We start from the raw sequence: 21,266 nt of genomic DNA on the forward strand, positions 1-21,266 counted from the left end.
ATTCCATCTGGTGGAACAACGCCCTAGGGTGAAGCCTAGATTGCCCGGAACGTAGAAATGACCAACTATTTCACACTGGTAGCAATTATTCGTTTTATACATGGAAAAGCTGTTATATATATATTGCATTTTATGCTTCTGGCATTGAATTCTAGGTTCCTAGCTATGCGATCTGGTGGAGCAACGCCCTAGAGTGAAACCTGGATTACCCGGAACGTAGAAATGACCTGTACTTTCACACTGTTTGCAGTTATTCCTGTTATACGATGGAACAACTGTTGCATCTTTATTGTATTTTATGCTTCTGGCGTTGACTTCTTAGGCCCTAACTATTCGACCTCGTGGGCCATCGTCCTAGAGTGAAGCCTAGGTTGCCCGGAACGTAGAAATGACCATAACTTTCACACTGGTTACCATTATTCGTTTTATACGATGGAAAAGCTGTTGCATTTGTATCGTATTTTATGCTTCTGGCGTTGACTTCTTAGGCCCTAACTATTCCATCTGGTGGAACAACGCCCAAGAGTGATGCCTAGGGTGCCCGGAACGTAGAAATGACCATTACCTTCACGCTTGCTGCAATTATTCCTGTTATACGATGAAAAAACTGTTGTACTTTTATTGCATTTTATGCTTCAGTCGTTGACTTCTACGGCCGTAGCTATTCGATGTGGTGGAGTAATGCCCTAGAGTGAAACCTGGGTTACCCGGAACGTAGAAATGACCATCACTTTCAAACTGGTTGCTATTATTCCTGTTATACAATGGAAAAGCTGTTGTTTTTTTATTTCATTTTATGCTTCGGGCATTGACTTCTAAGGCTCTAACTATTCAATCTGTTGGAGCAACGCCCTAGGGTGAATCCTAGGTTGCTCGGAAAGTAGAAATGACCATAAGTTTCATACTGGTTGCAATTATTCGTTTTATACGATAGAAAAACTGTTGTATTTATATTGTATTTTATGCTTCTGGCGAGGACTTCTAAGGCACTAACCATTCGATCTGGTGGAGCAACGCCCTAGAGTGAAGCCTAGGTTACCCGGAACGTAGAAATGACCAGTACTTTCATACTGTTTGCAGTTATTCCTGTTATACGATGGAAAAACTTTTGCATCTTTATTGTATTTTATGCTTCTGGCGTTGACTTCTAAGGCCCTAGCTATTCGATCTGCTGGAGCAACGCCCTAGAGTGACGCCTAGGTTCCTCGGAATGTAGAAATGAACATAACTTTCACACTGGCAGCAATTATTCGTTTTATACAATAGAAGAACTGTTCTATTTATTTTGTATTTTATGCTTCTGGCGTTCACTTCTTAGGCCCTAACTTTTCGATCTGGTGGAACAACGCCCTAGGGTGAAGCCTAGTTTGCCCGGAACGTAGATATGACCATAACTTTTACACTGGTAGCAATTATACGTTTTATACAATGGAAAAACCGTTCTATTTATTTTGCATTTTATGCTTCGGGCGTTGACTTCTAAGGCCCTAACTGATTGATCTGGAGGAGCAACGCCCTAGTGTGAAGCCTAGATTGCCCGGAACGTTGAAATGACCATAACTTTCACTCTGGTTGCTAATATTCGTTTTATACGATGGAAAAACTGTTATATTTATATTGTATTTTATTCTTATGGCGTTGAATTCTAAGTCCCTAGCTATTCGATCTGGTAGAGCAACGCCCTAGAGTGAAACCTAGGTTACCCGGAACGTAGAAATGACCATAACTTTCACACTGGTTGCTATTATTCGTTTTATACGATGGAAAAACTGTTATATTTATATTGTATTTTATGCTTCTGGCGTTGACTTCTTAGGGCCTAACTATTCGATCTGGTGGAGCAATGCCTCAGAGTTAAGTATAGGATGCCCGAAACGCCGAAATGATCATTACTTTCACGCTTGTTGCAATTATTCCTGTTATACCATGAAAAGACTGTTGTATTTTTATTGTATTTTGTGCTTCAGGCGTAGGCTTCTAAGGCCGTAGCTATTCGATATGGTGGAGCACCGCCCTAGAGTGAAGCCTAGGTTGCTCGGACCGAAGAAATGACCACTTCTTTCACACTGTTTGCAATTATTCATTTAATATGATGGAAAAGCTGTTGTATTTATATCGTATTTTATGCTTCGGGCGTTGACTTCTTAGGCCCTAACATTTCGATCTGGTGGAGCAACGCCCTACAGTGAAGCCTATGTTGCCCGGAACGTAGATATGACCGTAACCTTCACACAGGTTGCAATTATTCGTTTTATACGGTGTAAAGGCTGTAGGGTTTATTTTGTATTTTAATCTTCTGGTGTTGACTTCTTAGGCCCTAACTATTCGACCTGGTGGAACAACGCCGTAGGGTGAAGCCTAGGTTCCTCGGAACGTAGAAATGGCCATAACTTTCACACTGGTTGCCATTATTCGTTTTCTACTATGGAAAAGCTGTTGTATTTGTATCGTATTTTATGCTTCTGGCGTTGACTTCTTAGGCCCTAACTATTCCATCTAGTGGATCAACGCCCTAGGGTCAAGCCTAGGTTGCCCGGAACGTAGAAATGACCATAACGTTCACACTGGTAGCAATTATTCGTTTTACACATGGAAAAACTGTACTATTTTTTTGTATTTTATGCTTCCGGCGTTGTCTTCTAAGGCCCTAGCTATTCGATCTGGTGGAGCAACGCCCTAGAGTGAAACCTAGGTTACCCGGAACGTAGAAATGACCAGTACTTTCACACTGTTTGCAGATATTCCTGTTGTACGATGGAAAAACTGTTGCATCTTTATTGTATTTTATGCTTCTGGCGTTGATTTCTAAGGCCCTAACTATTCGATCTGGTGGAGTAACGCCCTAGAGTGTCGCCTAGGTTACCCGGAACGTAGAAATGACCATTACTTTCACACTGTTTGCAATTATTCCTGTTACACGATGGAAAAACTGTTGCACCTTTACTGCGTTTTATGCTTCGGGCGTTGACTTGTAAGGCGCTAACTATTGGATCTGGTGGAGCAATGCCCTAGAGTGAAGCCTAGGTTGCCCGGAACATAGAAAGGACCAGTACTTTCACACTGGTTGCAGTTATTCGTTTTATACAATGGAACAACTGTTCTATTTATTTTGCATTTTATGCTTCGAGCGTTGACATCTAAGGCACTAACCATTCGATCTGGTGGAGCAAGTCCCTAGAGTGAAGCCTAAGTTGCTCGGAACGTAGAAATGACCATAACTTTCACACTGGTTGCCATTATTCGTTTTATACATGGAAGAACTGTTCTATTTATTTTGTATTTTATGCTTCGGGCGTTGACTTCTATGGCCCTACCTATTCGATCTGGTGGAGCAACACCCTACCGTGAAGCCTAGTTTGTGCGGAACGTAGATATGACCATAACCTTCACACAGATTGTAATTATTCGTTTTATACGTTTGAAAGGCTGTTGTATTTATTTTGTAGTTTATGCTTCTGGCGTTGAATTCCAAGGCCCTAACACTTCGACTTGGTGGAGCAATGCCTCAGAGTTAAGTCTAGGTTGCCCGAAACGTCGAAATGATCGTTACTTTCACACTGGTTGCAATTATTCATGCTATACGGTTGAAGAACTGTTGCATTTTTATTGTATTTTATGCTTCTGTATTTGAATTCTAAGGTCCTAGCTATTCGATCTGGTGGGGCAACGTCCAAGAGTGAAGCCTATGTTGCCCGGAACGTAGAAATGACCATAACTTTCACACTGGGTGCAATTATTCGTTTTATACGATGGAAAAGCTATTGTATTTATATTGTTCTTTATGCTTCTGGCGTTGACTTCTTAGGCCCTAACTATTCGATCTTGTGGAGCAATGCCTCAGAGTTAAGTCTAGGATGCCCGAAACGTCGAAATGATCGTTACTTTCACACTGGTTGCAATTATTCATGCTATACGATTGAAGAACTGTTGCCTTTTTATTGTATTTTCTGCTTCTGTATTTGAATTCTAAGGTCCTAGCTATTCGATCTGGTGGTGCACGCCCTAGAGTGAAACCTCGGTTACCCAGATCGTAGAAATGACCATCACTTTCACACTGGTTGCAATTATTCCTGTTATACGATGGTAAAACTGTTGTATTTTTATTGTATTGTATGCTTCAGGCGATGACTTCTAAGGCCCTAGCTATTCGATCTGGTGTAGCAACGCACTAGGGTGAAGCCTAGGTTGCCCGGAACGTAGAAATGACCATAACTTTCACACTGGTAGCAATTATTCGTTTTATACGATGGAAAAGCTGTAGTATTTATATCTTATTTTATGCTTCTGGCGTTGACTTCTTAGGCCCTAACTATTCCATCTGGTGGAACAACGCCCTAGGGTGAAGCCTAGGTTGCCCGGAACGTAGAAATGACCATAACTTTCACACTGGTAGCAATTATTCGTTTTATCCATGGAAAATGTGTTCTACTTATTTTGTATTTTATGCTTCTGGCATTGAATTCTAAGTCCCTAGCTATTCGATCTGGTGGGGCAACGCCCTAGAGTGAAGTCTAGGTTGCCCGGAACGTAGAAATGACCGTTGCTTTCACAATGTATGCAACTATTCATTTTATTCGGTGGAAAAGCTGCTGTACTTAGATTGTATTTTATTCTTCTGGCGTTGAATTCTAAGTCCCTAGCTATTCCATCTGGTGGAGTAACGCCCTAGAGTGAAACCTGGGTTACCCGGATCGTAGAAATGACCATCACTTTCACACTGGTTGCAATTATTCCTGTTATAGAATGGAAAAGCTGTTGTATTTTTATTGCCTTTTATGCTTCGGGCGTTGACTTCTAAGGCCCTAACTATTCAATCTGTTGGAGCAACGCAATAGGGTGAAGCCTAGGTTGCCCGGGAAGTAGAAATGACGTTAACTTTCATACTGGTTGCAATTATTCGTTTTATACGATGGAAAAACTGTTCTATTTATATTGTATTTTATGCTTCTGGCGTTGACTTCTTAGGCCCTAGCTATTCGATCCGGTGGAACAACGCCCTAGAGTGAAGCCTAGGTTACCCGGAACGTAGAAATGACCAGTACTTTCATACTGTTTGCAGTTATTCCTGTTATACGCTGGAAAAACTTTTGCATCTTTATTGTATTTTATGCTTCTGGCGTTGACTTCTAAGGCCCTAGCTATTCGATCTGCTGGAGCAACGCCCTAGGGTGAAGCCTAGGTTGCCCGGAACGTAGATATGACCATAACTTTTACACTGGTAGCAATTATTCGTTTTATACAATGGAAAAACTGTTCTATTTATTTTGCATTTTATGTTTCGGGCGTTGACTTCTAAGGCCCTAGCTGATTGATCTGGAGGAGCAACGCCCTAGTGTGAAGCCTAGATTGCCCGGAACGTTGAAATGACCATAACTTTCACTCTAGTTGCTAATATTCGTATTATACGATGGAAAAACTGTTATATTTATATTGTACTTTATTCTTATGGCGTTCAATTCTAAGTCCCTAGCTATTCGATCTGGTAGAGCAACGCCCTAGAGTGAAACCTAGGTTACCCGGAACGTAGAAATGACCAGTACTTTCACACTGTTTGCAGTTATTCCTGTTATACGATGGAAAAACTGTTGCATCCTTATTGTATATTTTGCTTCTAGCGTTGACTTCTAAGGCCTTAACTATTCGATCAGATGAAGCAACGCCCTAGAGTGAAGCCTAGGTTGCTCGAAATGTAGAAATGACCATAACTTTCACACTGGTTGCAATTATTCATTTTATACGATGGACAAACTGTTGTACATATATTGTATTTTATTCTTATGGCGTTGAATTCTAAGTCCCTAGCTATTCAATCTGGTGGAGCAACGCCCTAGAGTGAAACCTAGGTTACCCGGAACGTAGAAATGACCAGTACTTTCACACTGGTTGCAGTTATACCTGTTATTCGATTGAAAAACTGTTGCACCTTTATTGTGTTTTATGCTTCTGGCGTTGACATCTAAGGCCCTAACTGTTTGATCTGGTGGAGCAACGCCCTAGGGTGAAGCCTAGGTTGCCCGGAACGTAGATATGACCATAACTTTTACACTGGTAGCAATTATTCGTTTTAGACTATGGAAAAGCTGTTGTATTTACATCGTATTTTATGCTTCTGGCGTTGACTTCTAAGGACCTAACTATTCGATCTGCTGGAGCAACGCCCTAGAGTGACGCCTAGGTTGCTCGGAATGTAGAAATGACCATAACTTTCACACTGGTTGCAATTATTCGTTTTATACGATGGAAAAACTGTTGCATCTTTATCCTATTTTATGCTTCTGGCGTTGACTTCTTAGGCCGTAACTATTCGATCTGGTGGAGCAACGCCATGGAGAGAAACCTAGGTAGCCCGGAACGTAGAAATGACCACTACCATCACACTGGTTGCAAATTATTCCTGCTATACGATGGAAAAACTGTTGTATATTTATTGCATTTTATGCTTCGGGCATTGACTTCTAAGGCCCTAACTATTCAATCTGTTGGAGCATCGCCTTTGGGTGAAGCCAAGGTTGCCCGGAACGCAGAAATGACCATAACTTTCACACTGGTTGCAATTATTCGTTTTATACGATGGAAAAACTGTTGTATTTATATTGTGTTTTATGCTTCTGGCGTTCACTTCTCAGGCCCTAACTATTCGATCTGGTGGAACAACGCCCTAGAGTGAAGCCTAGGTTGCCCGAAATGTGGAAATGGCTATAACTTTCAGACTGGTTGCAATTATTCATTCTATACGATGGAAAAACTGTTGTATTTATGTTGTATTTTATCCTTCTGGCGTTGACTTCTTAGGCCCCAACTATTCCATCTGGTGGGACAACGCCCTACGGTGTAGCCTAGGTTGCCCGGAACGTAGAAATGATCATAACTTTCACACTGGAAACAATTATTCGTTTTATACATGGAACAGCTGTTCTATTTATTTTGTATTTTATGCTTCGGGCGTTGACTTCTAAGGTCCTAACTATTCGATCGGGTGGAACAACGGCCTAGAGTGAAGCCTAGGTTGCCCGGAACGTAGAAATGGCCATAGCTTTCACACTGGTTGCTATTATTCGTTTTATACAATGGAAAAACTGTTATATTTATATCGTATTTTATGCTTCTGGCGTTGACTTCATAGGCCCTAATTATTCGATCTGTTGGAACAACGCCCCAGAGTGAAGCCTAGGTTGCCCGGAACGTAGAAATGACCATCACTTTCACACTGGTTGCAATAGTTCCTGTTATACGATGGAAAAACTCTTGTATATTTATTGTATTTTATGCTTGTGCGTTGACTTCCATGGCCCTACCTATTCGATCTGGCAGAGCAACACCCTACAGTGAAGCCTAGGTTGCACGGACCGAGGATATGACCATAACCTTCACACAGGTTGCAATTATTCATTTTATACGATGGAAAAGCTGTTGTATTTATATCGTATTTTATGCTTCTTGCGCTGACTTCTTAGGCCCTAACTATTCCATCTGGTGGAACAACGCCCTAGGGTGAAGCCTCGGTTGCCCGGAACGTAGAAATGACCATAACTTTCACACTGGTAGCAATTATTCGTTTTATACGATGGAAATGCTGTAGTATTTATACCGTATTTTATGCTTCTGGCGTTGACTTCTTAGGCCCTAACTATTCCATCTGGTGGAACAACGCCCTGGAGTGAAGCCTAGGTTGCACGGAACGTAGAAATGACCATAACTTTCACACTGGTAGCAATTATTCGTTTTATACATGGAAAAACTGTTCTATTTATTTTGTATTTTATGCTCCTGGCGTTAACTTCTAAGGCCCTACCTATTCGATCTGGCGGAGCAACAGCCTACAGTGAAGCCTAGGTTGCTCGGAACGTAGAAATGACCATTACCTTCACACTGTTTGCAATAATTCATTTTATACGATGGCAAAGCTGTTGTATTTATATTGTATTTTATGCTTCTGGCGTTGACTTCTAAGGCTCTATCTCTTCGATTTGGTGGAGCAACGCCACAGAGTTAAGCCTAGGATGCCCGGAACGTCGAAATGGTCATTACTTTCGCACTGGTTGCAATTAGTCATGCTATACGATGGAAAATCTGTTGCATATTTATTGTATTTTATGCTTCTGGCGTTGACTTCTAAGGCCGTAGCTTTTAGCTGTGGTGGAGCAACGCCCTAGAGTGACGCCTAGGTTGCCCGGCACGTAGAGATGACCATTACTTTCACAATGTTTGCAATTATTCATTTTATACGATGGTAATCTGTTGTACTTATATTGCATTTTATACTTCTGGCGTTGACTTCTTAGGCCCTAACTATTCGATCTGGTGGGACAACGCCCTAGAGTGAAGCCTAGGTTACCAGGAACGTAGAAATGACCATTACTTTCACACTGTTTGCAAATATACATTATATACGATGGAAAGGCTTTTGTATTTATATTGTATTTTATGCTTCTGGCGTTCACTTCTTAGGCCCTAACTTTTCGATCTGGTGGAACAACGCCCTAGAGTGAAGCCTAGGCTGCCCGGAACGTAGATATGACCATAACTTTTACACTGGTAGCAATTATTCGTTTTATACAATGGAAAAACTGTTCTATTTATTTTGCATTTTATGCTTCGGGAGTTGACTCCTAAGGCCCTAACTGATTGATCTGGAGGAGCAACGTCCTAGTGTGAAGCCTAGATTGCCCGGAACGTTGAAATGACCATAACTTTCACTCTAGTTGCTAATATTCGTTTTATACGATGGAAAAACTGTTATATTTATATTGTATTTTATGCTTCTGGCGTTGACTTCTTAGACCCTAACTATTCGATCTGGTGGAGCAATGCCTCAGAGTTAAGTCTAGGATGCCCGAAACGCCGAAATGATCATTACTTTCACGCTTGTTGCAATTATTCCTGTTATACCATGAAAAGACTGTTGTATTTTTAATGTATTTTGTGCTTCAGGCGTAGGCTTCTAAGGCCGTAGCTATGCGATATGGTGGAGCACCGCCCTAGAGTGAAGCCTAGGTTGCTCGGAACGTAGAAATGACCACTTCTTTCACACTGTTCGCAATTATTCATTTAATATGATGGAAAAGCTGTTGTATTTATATCGTATTTTATGCTTCGGGCGTTGACTTCTTAGGCCCTAACATTTCGATCTGGTGGAGCAACGCCCTACAGTGAAGCCTAGGCTGCCCGGAACGTAGATATGACCATAACTTTTACACTGGTAGCAATTATTCGTTTTATACAATGGAAAAACTGTTCTATTTATTTTGCATTTTATGCTTCGGGCGTTGACTTCTTAGGCCCTAACATTTCGATCTGGTGAAGCAACGCCCTACTGTGAAGCCTAGGTTACCCGGAACGTGGATATGACCATAACCTTCACACAGGTTGCAATTACGCGTTTTATACGGTGTAAAGGCTGTTGTGTTTATTTTGTATTTTATTCTTCTGGTGTTGACTTCTTAGGCCCTAACTATTCGATCTCGTGGTACAACGCCGTAGAGTGAAGCCTAGGTTGCCCGGAACGTAGAAATGACCATTACTATAACACTGGTTGCAAATTATTCCTGCTATACGATGGAAAAACTGTTGCATTTTTATTGCATTTTATGCTTCGGGCATTGACTTCTAAGGCCCTAACTATTCGATCTGGTGGAGCAACGCCCTAGAGTGAAGCCTAGGTTGCTCGGAATGTAGAAATGACCATAACTTTCACACTGGTTGCAATTATTCGTTTTATACGATGGAAAAACTGTTGCATCTCTATCGTATTTTATGCTTCTGACGTTGACTTCTTAGACCGTAACTATTCGATCTGGTGGAGCAACGCCCTGGAGTGAAACCTAGGTTGCCCGGAAAGCAGAAATGACCACTACTATCACACTCGTTGCAAATTATTCCTGCTATACGATGGAAAAACTGTTGTATTTTTATTTCATTTTATGCTTCGGGCATTGACTTCTAAGGCCCTAACTATTCAATCTGTAGGAGCAACGTCCTAGGGTGAAGCCTAGGTTGCCGGGAACATAGAAATGACCACAACTTTCACACTGGTTGCAATTATTCGTTTTATACGATGGAAAAGCTGTTGTATTTATATCGTATTTTATGCTTCTGGCGTTGACTTCTTAGGCCCTAACTATTGCATCTGGTGGAACAACGCCCTAGGGAGAAGCGTAGGTTGCCCGGAAAGTAGAAATGACCATAACTTTCACACTGGTATTAATTATTCGTTTTATACGATGGAAAAACTGTTCTATTTATTTTGTATTTTATGCGTCGGGCGTTGACTTCTAAGGCCCTAACTATTCGATCTGGAGGAGCATCGTCCTGGAGTGAAGCCTAGGTTGCCCGGAACGTAGAAATGACCATAACATTCACACTGGTTAGCATTATCCGTTTTATACGATGGAAAAACTGTTGTACTTATATTGTATTTTATTCTTCTGGCGTTGAATTCTATGTCCCTAGCTATTCGATCTGGTGGAGCAACGCCCTAGAGTGAAGCATAGGTTGCCCGGAACGTAGAAATGACCTTTACTTTCACACTGGTCGCAATTATTCCTGTTATACGATGGAAAAGCTGTTGTATTTATATTGTATTTTATGCTTCTGTCGTTGACTTCTAAGGCCGTAGCAATTAGTTGTGGTGCAGCAACGACCTAGAGTGACGCCTAGGTTGCCGGAACTTAGAGATGACCATTACTTTCACAATGTTTGCAATTATTCATTTTATACGATGGAAAAACTGTTGTACTTATATTGTATTTTATTCTTCTGGCGTTGAATTCTATGTCCCTAGCTATTCGATCTGGTGGAGCTACGCCCTAGAATGAAACCTAGGTTACCCGGAACGTAGAAATGACCAGTACTTTCACACTGTTTGCAGTTATTCCTTTTATTCGATGGAAAAACTGTTGCATCTATATTGTATTTTATGCTTCTGGCGTTGACTTCTAAGGCCGTAGCTATTAGATGTGGAGGAGCAACGCCGTAGAGTGACGCCCAGGTTGCCCGGAACGTAGAAATGACCATAAGTTTCATACTGGTTGCAATTACTCGTTTTATACGATGGAAAAACTGTTGTATTTATATCGTATTTTATGCTCCTGGCGTTGACTTCTAAGGATCTAACTATTCGATCTGGTGGAGCAACGCCCTAGAGTGAAGCCTAGGTTGCCGGAATCGCAGAAATGACCATTACTTTCACAATGTTTGCAATTATTCATTTTATACGATGGAAAAACTGTTGTACTTATATTGTATTTTATCCATCTGGCGTTGACTTCTAAGGCCGTAGCTATTAGATGTGGTGGAGCATCGCCCTAGAGTGACGCCTAGGGTGCTCGGAACGTAGAAATGACCATTACTTTCACAATGTCTGGAATTATTCATTTTATACGATGGAAAAACTGTTGTACTTATATTGTATTTTATCGTTCTGGCGTTGAATTATAAGTCCTTAGCTATTCTATCTGGTGGAGCAACGCCCTAGAGTGAAGCCTAGGTTGCCGGAATCGTAGAAATGACCATTACTTTCACAATGTTTGCAATTATTCATTTTATACGATGGAAAAACTGTTGTACTTATATTGTATTTTATCCATCTGGCGTTGACTTCTAAGGCCGTAGCTATTAGATGTGGTGGAGCATCGCCCTAGAGTGACGCCTAGGGTGCTCGGAACGTAGAAATGACCATTACTTTCACAATGTCTGGAATTATTCATTTTATACGATGGAAAAACTGTTGTACTTATATTGTATTTTATCGTTCTGGCGTTGAATTATAAGTCCTTAGCTATTCTATCTGGTGGAGCAACGCCCTAGTGTGAAACCTAGGTTACCCGGAACGTAGAAATGACCAGTACTTTCACACTGGTTGCAGTTATTTCTGTTATACGATGGAAAAACTGTTGCACCTTTATTGTATTTTATGCATGTGGCGTTGACATCTAAGGCCCTAACCATTCGATCTGGTGGAGCAAGTCCCTAGAGTGAAGCCTAGGTTGCTCGGAACGTAGAAATGACCATAACTTTCACACTGGTTGCCATTATTCGTTTTCTACTATGGAAAAGCTGTTGTATTTGTATCGTATTTTATGCTTCTGGCGTTGACTTCTTAGGCCCTAACTATTCGATCTGGTGGAACAACGGCCTAGGGTCAAGCCTAGGTTGCCCGGAACGTAGAAATGACCATAACTTTCACACTGGTTGCTATTATTCGTTCTATACGATGGAAAAACTGTTATATTTATATTCTATATTATGCTTCTGGCCTTGATTTCTTCGGCCCTAACTATTCGATCTGGTGGAGCAACGCCCTAGAGTGAAGCCTAGGTTGCCCGGAACGTAGAAATGACTATTACTTTCACACTGTTTGGTATTATTCATTTTGTACGACGGAAAAGCTGTTGTATTTATATTGTATTTTATGCCTCTGGCGTTGACTTCTAAGGCCGTAGCTATTAGATGTGCTGGAGCAACGCCCTAGAGTGACGCCTAGGTTGACCGGAACGTAGAAATGACCATTACTTTCACAATGTCTGCAATTATTCATTTTATACGATGGAAAAACTGTTGTACTTATATTGTATTTTATCGTTCTGGCGTTGAATTATAAGTCCTTAGCTATTCTAGCTGGTGGAGCAACGCCCTAGTGTGAAACCTAGGTTACCCGGAACGTAGAAATGACCAGTACTTTCACACTGGTTGCAGTTATTCCTGTTATACGATGGAAAAACTGTTGCACCTTTATTGTATTTTATGCTTGTGGCGTTGACATCTAAGGCCCTAACAATTCGATCTGTTGGAGCAAGTCCCTAGAGTGAAGCCTAGGTTGCTCGGAAAGTAGAAATGACCATAACTTTCACACTGGTTGCTATTATTCGTTTTATACGATGGAAAAACTGTTATATTTATATTGTATTTTATGCTTCTGGCGTTGCCTTCTTAGGCCCTAGCTATTCGATCCGGTGGAACAACGCCCTAGAGTGAAGCCTAGGTTGCCTGGAACGTAGAAATGACCATCACTTTCAAACTGGTTGCAATTATTCCTGTTATATGATGGAAAAATTGTTGTATTCTTATTTCATTTTATGCTTCGGGCATTGACTTCTAAGGCCCTAACTATTCAATCTGTTGGTGCAACGCCCTAGGGTGAAGCCCAGGTTGCCCGGAAAGTAGAAATGACCATAACGTTCATACTGGTTGCAATTATTCGTTTTATATGATGGATAAACTGTTGTATTTATATTGTATTTTATGCTTCTGGCGTTCACTTCTTAGGCCCTAACAATTCGATCTGGTGGGACAACGCCCTAGGGTGAAACCTAGGTTACCCGGAACGTAGAAATGACCAGTACTTTCATACTGTTTGCAGTTATTCCTGTTATACGATGGAAAAACTGTTGCATCTTTATTGTATGTTTTGCTTCTGGCGTTGACTTCTAAGGCCCTAACTATTCGATCAGATGAAGCAACGCCCTAGTGTGAAGCCTAGGTTGCTCGAAATATAGAAATGACCAGTACTTTCATACTGTTTGCAATTATTCATTTTATACGATGGAAAAGCTGTTGTATTTATATTGCATTTTATTCTTCTGGCGTTGACTTTTAAGGCCGTAGCTATTAGATGTGGTGGAGCAACGCTCTAGAGTGTCGCATAGGTTGCCCGGAACGTAGAAATGACCATTACTTTCACAATGCTTGCAAATATTCATTTTATACGATGGAAAAACTGTTGTACTTATATTGTATTTTATTCTTCTGTCGTTGAATTCTAAGTCCCTAGCTTTTCGATCTCGTGGAGCAACGCCCTAGAGTGAAACCTAGGTTACCCGGAACGTAGAAATGACCGTTGCTTTCACAATGTATGCAAATATTCATTTTATACGATGGAAAAACTGTTGTACTTATATTGTATTTTATTCTTCTGGCGTTGAATTCTAAGTCCCTAGCTTTTCGATCTCGTGGAGCAACGATCTAGAGTGAAACCTAGGTTACCCGGAACGTAGAAATGACCAGTACTTTCACACTGGTTGCAGTTATACCTGTTATACGATGGAAAAACTGTTGCACCTTTATTGTATTTTATGCTTCTGGCGTTGACATCTAAGGCCCTAACTGTTTGATCTGGTGGAACAACGCCCTAGAGTAAAGCCTAGGTTGCCCGGAATGTAGAAATGACCATAACTTTCACACTGGTTGCTATTATTCGTTTTATACGATGGAAAAACTGTTATATTTATATTGTATTTTATGCTTCTGGCGTTGACTTCTTAGGGCCTAACTATTCGATCTGGTGGAGCAATGCCTCAGAGTTAAGTATAGGATGCCCGAAACGCCGAAATGATCATTACTTTCACGCTTGTTGCAATTATTCCTGTTATACCATGAAAAGGCTGTTGTATTTTTATTGTATTTTGTGCTTCAGGCGTAGGCTTCTAAGGCCGTAGCTATTCGATATGGTGGAGCACCGCCCTAGAGTGAAGCCTAGGTTGCTCGGACCGTAGAATTGACCACTTCTTTTACACTGTTTGCAATTATTCATTTAATATGATGGAAAAGCTGTTGTATTTATATCGTATTTTATGCTTCGGGCGTTGACTTCTTAGGCCCTAACATTTCGATCTGGTGGAGCAACGCCCTACAGTGAAGCCTATGTTGCCCGGAACGTAGATATGACCGTAACCTTCACACAGGTTGCAATTATTCGTTTTATACGGTGTAAAGGCTGTAGGGTTTATTTTGTATTTTATTCTTCTGGTGTTGACTTCTTAGGCCCTAACTATTCGACCTGGTGGAACAACGCCGTAGGGTGAAGCCTAGGTTGCCCGGAACGTAAAAATGACCATAACTTTCACACTGGTTGCATTTATTTGTTTTATACGATAGAAAAGCTGTTGTATATATATCGTATTTTATGCTTCTGGCGTTGACTTCTTAGGCCCTAACTATTCCATCTGGTGGAACAACGCCCTAGAATAAAGCCCAGGTTGCGCGGAACGTAGAAATGACCATAACTTTCACACTGGTAGCAATTATTCGTTTGATACAATGGAAAAACTGTTCTATTTATTTTGTATTTAATGCTTCGGGCGTTGACTTCTAAGGCCCTAACTATTCGATCAGGTGGAGCAACGCCCTAGAGTGAAGCCTGGGTTGCTCGAAATGCAGAAATGACCATAACTTTCACACTGGTTGCAATTATTCATTTTATACGATGGAAAAACTGTGGTACTTATATTGTATTTTATTCTTATGGCGTTGAATTCTAAGTCGCTAGCTATTCGATTTGGCGGAGCACCGCCCTAGAGTGAAGCCTAGGTTGCCCAGAACGTAGAAATGACCATAACTTCCACACTGGTTGCAATTATTCGTTTTATACGATGGAAAAGCTGTTGTATTTATATCGTTTTTTATGCTTCTGGCGTTGACTTCTTAGGCCCTACCTACTCCATCTGGTGGAACAACGCCCTAGGGTAAAGCCCAGATTGCGCGGAACGTAGAAATGACCATAACTTTCACACTGGTAGCAATTTTTCGTTTTATACGATGGAAAAACTGTTTTATTTATTTTGTATTTTAAGCTTCGGGCGTTGACTTCTAAGGCCCTAACTATTCGATCTCGTGGAGCAACGCCCTAGAGTGAAGCCTAGGTTGCCCGGAACGTAGAAATGACCATTACCTTCACACTGTTTGCAATTATTCCTTTTATACGATGGAAAAGCTGTTGTATTTATATCGTATTTTATGCTTCTGGCGTTGACTTCTAAGGACCTAACTATTCGATCTGGTGGAGCAGCGCCCTAGAGTGAAGCCTAGGTTGCTCGGAATGTAGAAATGACCATAACTTTCACACTGATTGCAATTATTCGTTTTATACGATGGAAAAACTGTTGCATCTTTATCGTATTTTATGCTTCTGGCGTTGAGTTCTTAGGCCGTAACTATTCGATCTGGTGGAGCAACGCCCTGGAGTGAAACCTGGGTTGCCCGGAACGCTGAAATGACCACTACTATCCCACTGGTTGCAAATTATTCCTGCTATACGATGGAAAAACTGTTGTACTTTTATTGCATTTCATGCTTCTGGCGTTCACTTCTTAGGCCCTAACTATTCGATCTGGTGGAACAACGGCCTAGGGTGAAGCCTAGGTAGCCCGGAACGTTGAAATGACCATAACTTTCACACTGGTTGCAATTACTTGTTTTATACGATGGAAAAGCTGTTGTATTTATATCGTATTTTATGCTTCTGGCGTTGACTTCTTAGGCCCTAACTGTTCCATCTGGTGGAACAGCGCCCTAGAGTAAAGCCCAGGTTGCGCGGAACGTAGAAATGACCATAACTTTCACACTGGTACCAATTATTCGCTTTATACAATGGAAAAACTGTTCTATTTATATTGTATTTTATGCTTCTGGCGTTGTCTACTTAGGCACTAACTATTCGATCTTGTGGAACAACGCCCTAGAGTGAAGCCTAGGTTGCCTGGAACGTAGAAATGACCATCACTTTCACACGGGTTGCAATTATTCCTCTTATAGGATGGAAAAGCTGTTGCATTTATATCGTATTTTATGCGTCTGGCGTTGACTTCTAAGGACCTAACTATTCGATCTGGTGGAGCAACGCCCTGGAGTGAAGCCTAGGTTGCCCGGAACGTAGAAATGACCATAGCCTTTACACTCGTAGCAATTATTCGTTTTATACAATGGTAAAACCGTTCTATTTATTTTGTGTTTTATTCTTCGGGCGTTGACTTCTAAGGCCCTAACTATTCAATCTGTTGGAGCAACGCCCTAGGGTGAAGCCTAGGTTGCTCGGAAAGTAGAAATGACCATCAGTATCATACTGGTTGCAATCATACGTTTTATACGAAGGAAAAACTGTTGTATTTATATTGTATTTTATGCTTCAGGCGTTGACTTCTAAGGCCCTAATTATTCGATCTGGTGGAGCAATGCCGCAGAGTTAAGTCTAGGATGCCCGAAACGCCGAAATGATCATGACATTCACGCTTGTTGCAATTATTCCTGTTATGCGATGAAAAGGCTGTTGTATTTTTATTGTATTTTATGCTTCAGGCGTGGACTTCTGAGGCCGTAGATATTCGATGTGGCGAAGAACGCCATACAGTGAAGCCTAGTTTGCCCGGAACGTAGAAATGACCACTACTTTCACACTGTTTGCAATTATTCATTTAATACGATGGAAGCGCTGTTGTATTTATATCGTATTTTATGCTTCGTGCGATGACTTCTTATGCCCTAACATTTCGATCTGGTGGAGCAACGCCCGACAGTGAAGCCTAGGTTGCCCGGAACGTAGATATGACCATAACCTTCACACAGGTTGCAATTATTCGTTTTATACGGTGTAAAAGCTGTTGTATTTATTTTGTATTTTATTCTTCTGGTGTTGACTTCTAAGGCCCTAACTATTCGATCTGGTGGAGCAACGCCCTAGAGTGAAGCCTAGGTTGCCCGGAACGTAGATATGACCATTATCTTCACTCTGTTTGCAATTATTCCTTTTATACGATGGAAAAGCTGTTGTATTTATATCGTATTTTATGCTTCTGGCGTTGACTTCTAAGGACCTAACTATTCGATCTGGTGGAGCAGCGCCCTAGAGTGAAGCCTAGGTTGCTCGGAATGTAGAAATGACCAGTCCTTTCACACTGGTTGCAGTTATTCCTGTTATACGATGGAAAAACTGTTGCACCTTTATTGTATTTTATGCATGTGGCGTTGACATCTAAGGCCCTAACCATTCGATCTGGTGGAGCAAGTCCCTAGAGTGAAGCCTAGGTTGCTCGGAACGTAGAAATGACCATAACTTTCACACTGGTTGCCATTATTCGTTTTCTACTATGGAAAAGCTGTTGTATTTGTATCGTATTTTATGCTTCTGGCGTTGACTTCTTAGGCCCTAACTATTCGATCTGGTGGAACAACGGCCTAGGGTCAAGCCGAGGTTGCCCGGAACGTAGAAATGACCATAACGTTCACACTGGTAGCAATTATTCGTTTTACACATGGAAAAACTGTACTATTTTTTTGTATTTTATGCTTCCGGCGTTGACTTCTAAGGCCCTAGCTATTCGATCTGGTGGAGCAACGCCCTAGAGTGAAGCCTAGGTTGCCCGGAACGTAGAAATGACTATTACTTTCACACTGTTTGCAGTTATTCCTGTTGTACGATGGAAAAACTGTTGCATCTTTATTGTATTTTATGCTTCTGGCGTTGATTTCTAAGGCCCTAACTATTCGATCTGGTGGAGTAACGCCCTAGAGTGACGCCTAGGTTACCCGGAACGTAGAAATGACCATTACTTTCACACTGTTTGCAATTATTCCTGTTACACGATGGAAAAACTGTTGCACCTTTACTGCGTTTTATGCTTCGGGCGTTGACTTCTAAGGCCCTAACTATTCGATGTGGTGGAGCAATGCCCTAGAGTGAAGCCTAGGTTGCCCGGAACATAGAAAGGACCAGTACTTTCACACTGGTTGCAGTTATTCGTTTTATACAATGGAACAACTGTTCTATTTATTTTGCATTTTAAGCTTCGAGCGTTGACATCTAAGGCACTAACCATTCGATCTGGTGGAGCAAGTCCCTAGAGTGAAGCCTAAGTTGCTCGGAACGTAGAAATGACCATAACTTTCACACTGGTTGCCATTTTTCGTTTTCTACGATGGAAAAGCTGTTGCATTTATATCGTATTTTATGCTTCTGGCGTTGACTTCTTAGGCCCTAACTATTCCATCTGGTGGAACAACGCCCAAGAGTGATGCCTAGGGTGCCCGGAACGTAGAAATGACCATTACCTTCACGCTTGCTGCAATTATTCCTGTTATACGATGAAAAAACTGTTGTACTTTTATTGCATTTTATGCTTCAGTCGTTGACTTCTACGGCCGTAGCTATTCGATGTGGTGGAGTAATGCCCTAGAGTGAAACCTGGGTTACCCGTATCGTAGAAATGACCATCACTTTCACACTGGTTGCAATTATTCCTGTTATACAATGGAAAAGCTGTTGTATTTTTATTTCATTTTATGCTTCGGGCATTGACTTCTAAGGCCCTAACTATTCAATCTGCTGGAGTAACGCACTAGGGTGAAGCCTAGGTTGCTCGGAAAGTAGAAATGACCATATGTTTCATACTGGTTGCAATTATTCGTTTTATACGATGGATAAACTGTTGTATTTATATTGTATTTTATGCTTCTGGCGTTCACTTCTTAGGCCCTAACTATTCGATCTGGTGGAACGACGCCCTAGGGTGAAACCTAGGTTACCGGGTACGTAGAAATGACCAGTACTTTCATACTGTTTGCAGTTATTCCTGTTATACAATGGAAAAACTTTTGCATCTTTATTGTATTTTATGCTTCTGGCGTTGACTTCTAAGGCCCTACCTATTCGATCTGGTGGAGCAACACCCTACCGTGAAGCCTAGTTTGTGCGGAACGTAGATATGACCATAACCTTCACACAGATTGTAATTATTCGTTTTATACGTTTGAAAGGCTGTTGTATTTATTTTGTAGTTTATGCTTCTGGCGTAGAATTCCAAGGCCCTAATACTTCGACTTGGTGGAGCAATGCCTCAGAGTTAAGTCTAGGATGCCCGAAACGTCGAAATGATCGTTACTTTCACACTGGTTGCAATTATTCATGCTATACGATTGAAGAACTGTTGCCTTTTTATTGTATTTTCTGCTTCTGTATTTGAATTCTAAGGTCCTAGCTATTCGATCTGGTGGTGCAACGCCCTAGAGTGAAACCTCGGTTACCCAGATCGTAGAAATGACCATCACTTTCACACTGGTTGCAATTATTCCTGTTATACGATGGTAAAACTGTTGTATTTTTATTGTATTGTATGCTTCAGGCGATGACTTCTAAGGCCCTAGCTATTCGATCTGGTGTAGCAACGCACTAGGGTGAAGCCTAGGTTGCCCGGAACGTAGAAATGACCATAACTTTCACACTGGTTGCCATTATTCGTTTTATACGATGGAAAAGCTGTTGTATTTAAACGTATTTTATGCTTCTGGCGTTGACTTCTTAGGCCCCAACTATTCCATCTGGTGGGACAACGCCCTACGGTGAAGCCTAGGTTGCCCGGAACGTAGAAATGATCATAACTTTCACACTGGAAACAATTATTCGTTTTATACATGGAACAGCTGTTCTATTTATTTTGTATTTTATGCTTCTGGCATTGAATTCTAAGTCATTAGCTATTCGATCTGGTGGGGCAACGCCCTAGAGTGAAGTCTAGGTTGCCCGGAACGTAGAAATGACCGTTGCTTTCACAATGTATGCAACTATTCATTTTATTCGGTGGAAAAGCTGCTGTACTTAGATTGTATTTTATTCTTCTGGCGTTGAATTCTAAGTCCCTAGCTATTCCATCTGGTAGAGTAACGCCCTAGAGTGAAACCTGGGTTACCCGGATCGTAGAAATGACCATCACTTTCACACTGGTTGCAATTATTCCTGTTATACAATGGAAAAGCTGTTGTATTTTTATTTCATTTTATGCTTCGGGCATTGACTTCTAAGGCCCTAACTATTCAATCTGTTGGAGCAACGCCCTAGGGTGAAGCCTAGGTTGCTCGGAAAGTAGAAATGACCATAAGTTTCATACTGGCTGCAATTATTCGTTTTATACGATGGAAAAACTGTTGTATTTATATTGTATTTTATGCTTCTGGCGTTGACTTCTAAGGCACTAACCATTCGATCTGGCGGAGCAACGCCCTAGAGTGAAGCCTAGGTTGCCCGGAACGTAGAATTGGCCATCACTTTCAAACTGGTTGCAATTAATCCTGCTATACGATGGAAAAACTGTTGTATTTTTATTGCCTTTTATGCTTCGGGCGTTGACTTCTAAGGCCCTAACTATTCAATCTGTTGGAGCAACGCCCTAGGGTGAAGCCCAGGTTGCCCGGGAAGTAGAAATAACGTTAACTTTCATACTGGTTGCAATTATTCGTTTTATACGATGGAAAAACTGTTCTATTTATTTTGTATTTAATGCTTCGGGCGTTGGCTTCTAGGGCCCTAACTTTTTGATCTGGTGGAGCAACGCCCTAGAGTGAAGCCTATGTTGCCCGGAACGTATAAATGACCATAACTTTCACACTGGTTGCTATTATTCGTTTTATACGATGGAAAAACTGTTATATTTATATTGTATTTTATGCTTCTGGCGTTGACTTCTTAGGCCCTAGCTATTCGATCTGGAGGAACGACGCCCTAGAGT

Source organism: Calliopsis andreniformis, unplaced genomic scaffold (assembly GCF_051401765.1).
Source record: "Calliopsis andreniformis isolate RMS-2024a unplaced genomic scaffold, iyCalAndr_principal scaffold0017, whole genome shotgun sequence".
Classification (NCBI taxonomy): Eukaryota; Metazoa; Arthropoda; class Insecta; order Hymenoptera; family Andrenidae; genus Calliopsis; species Calliopsis andreniformis.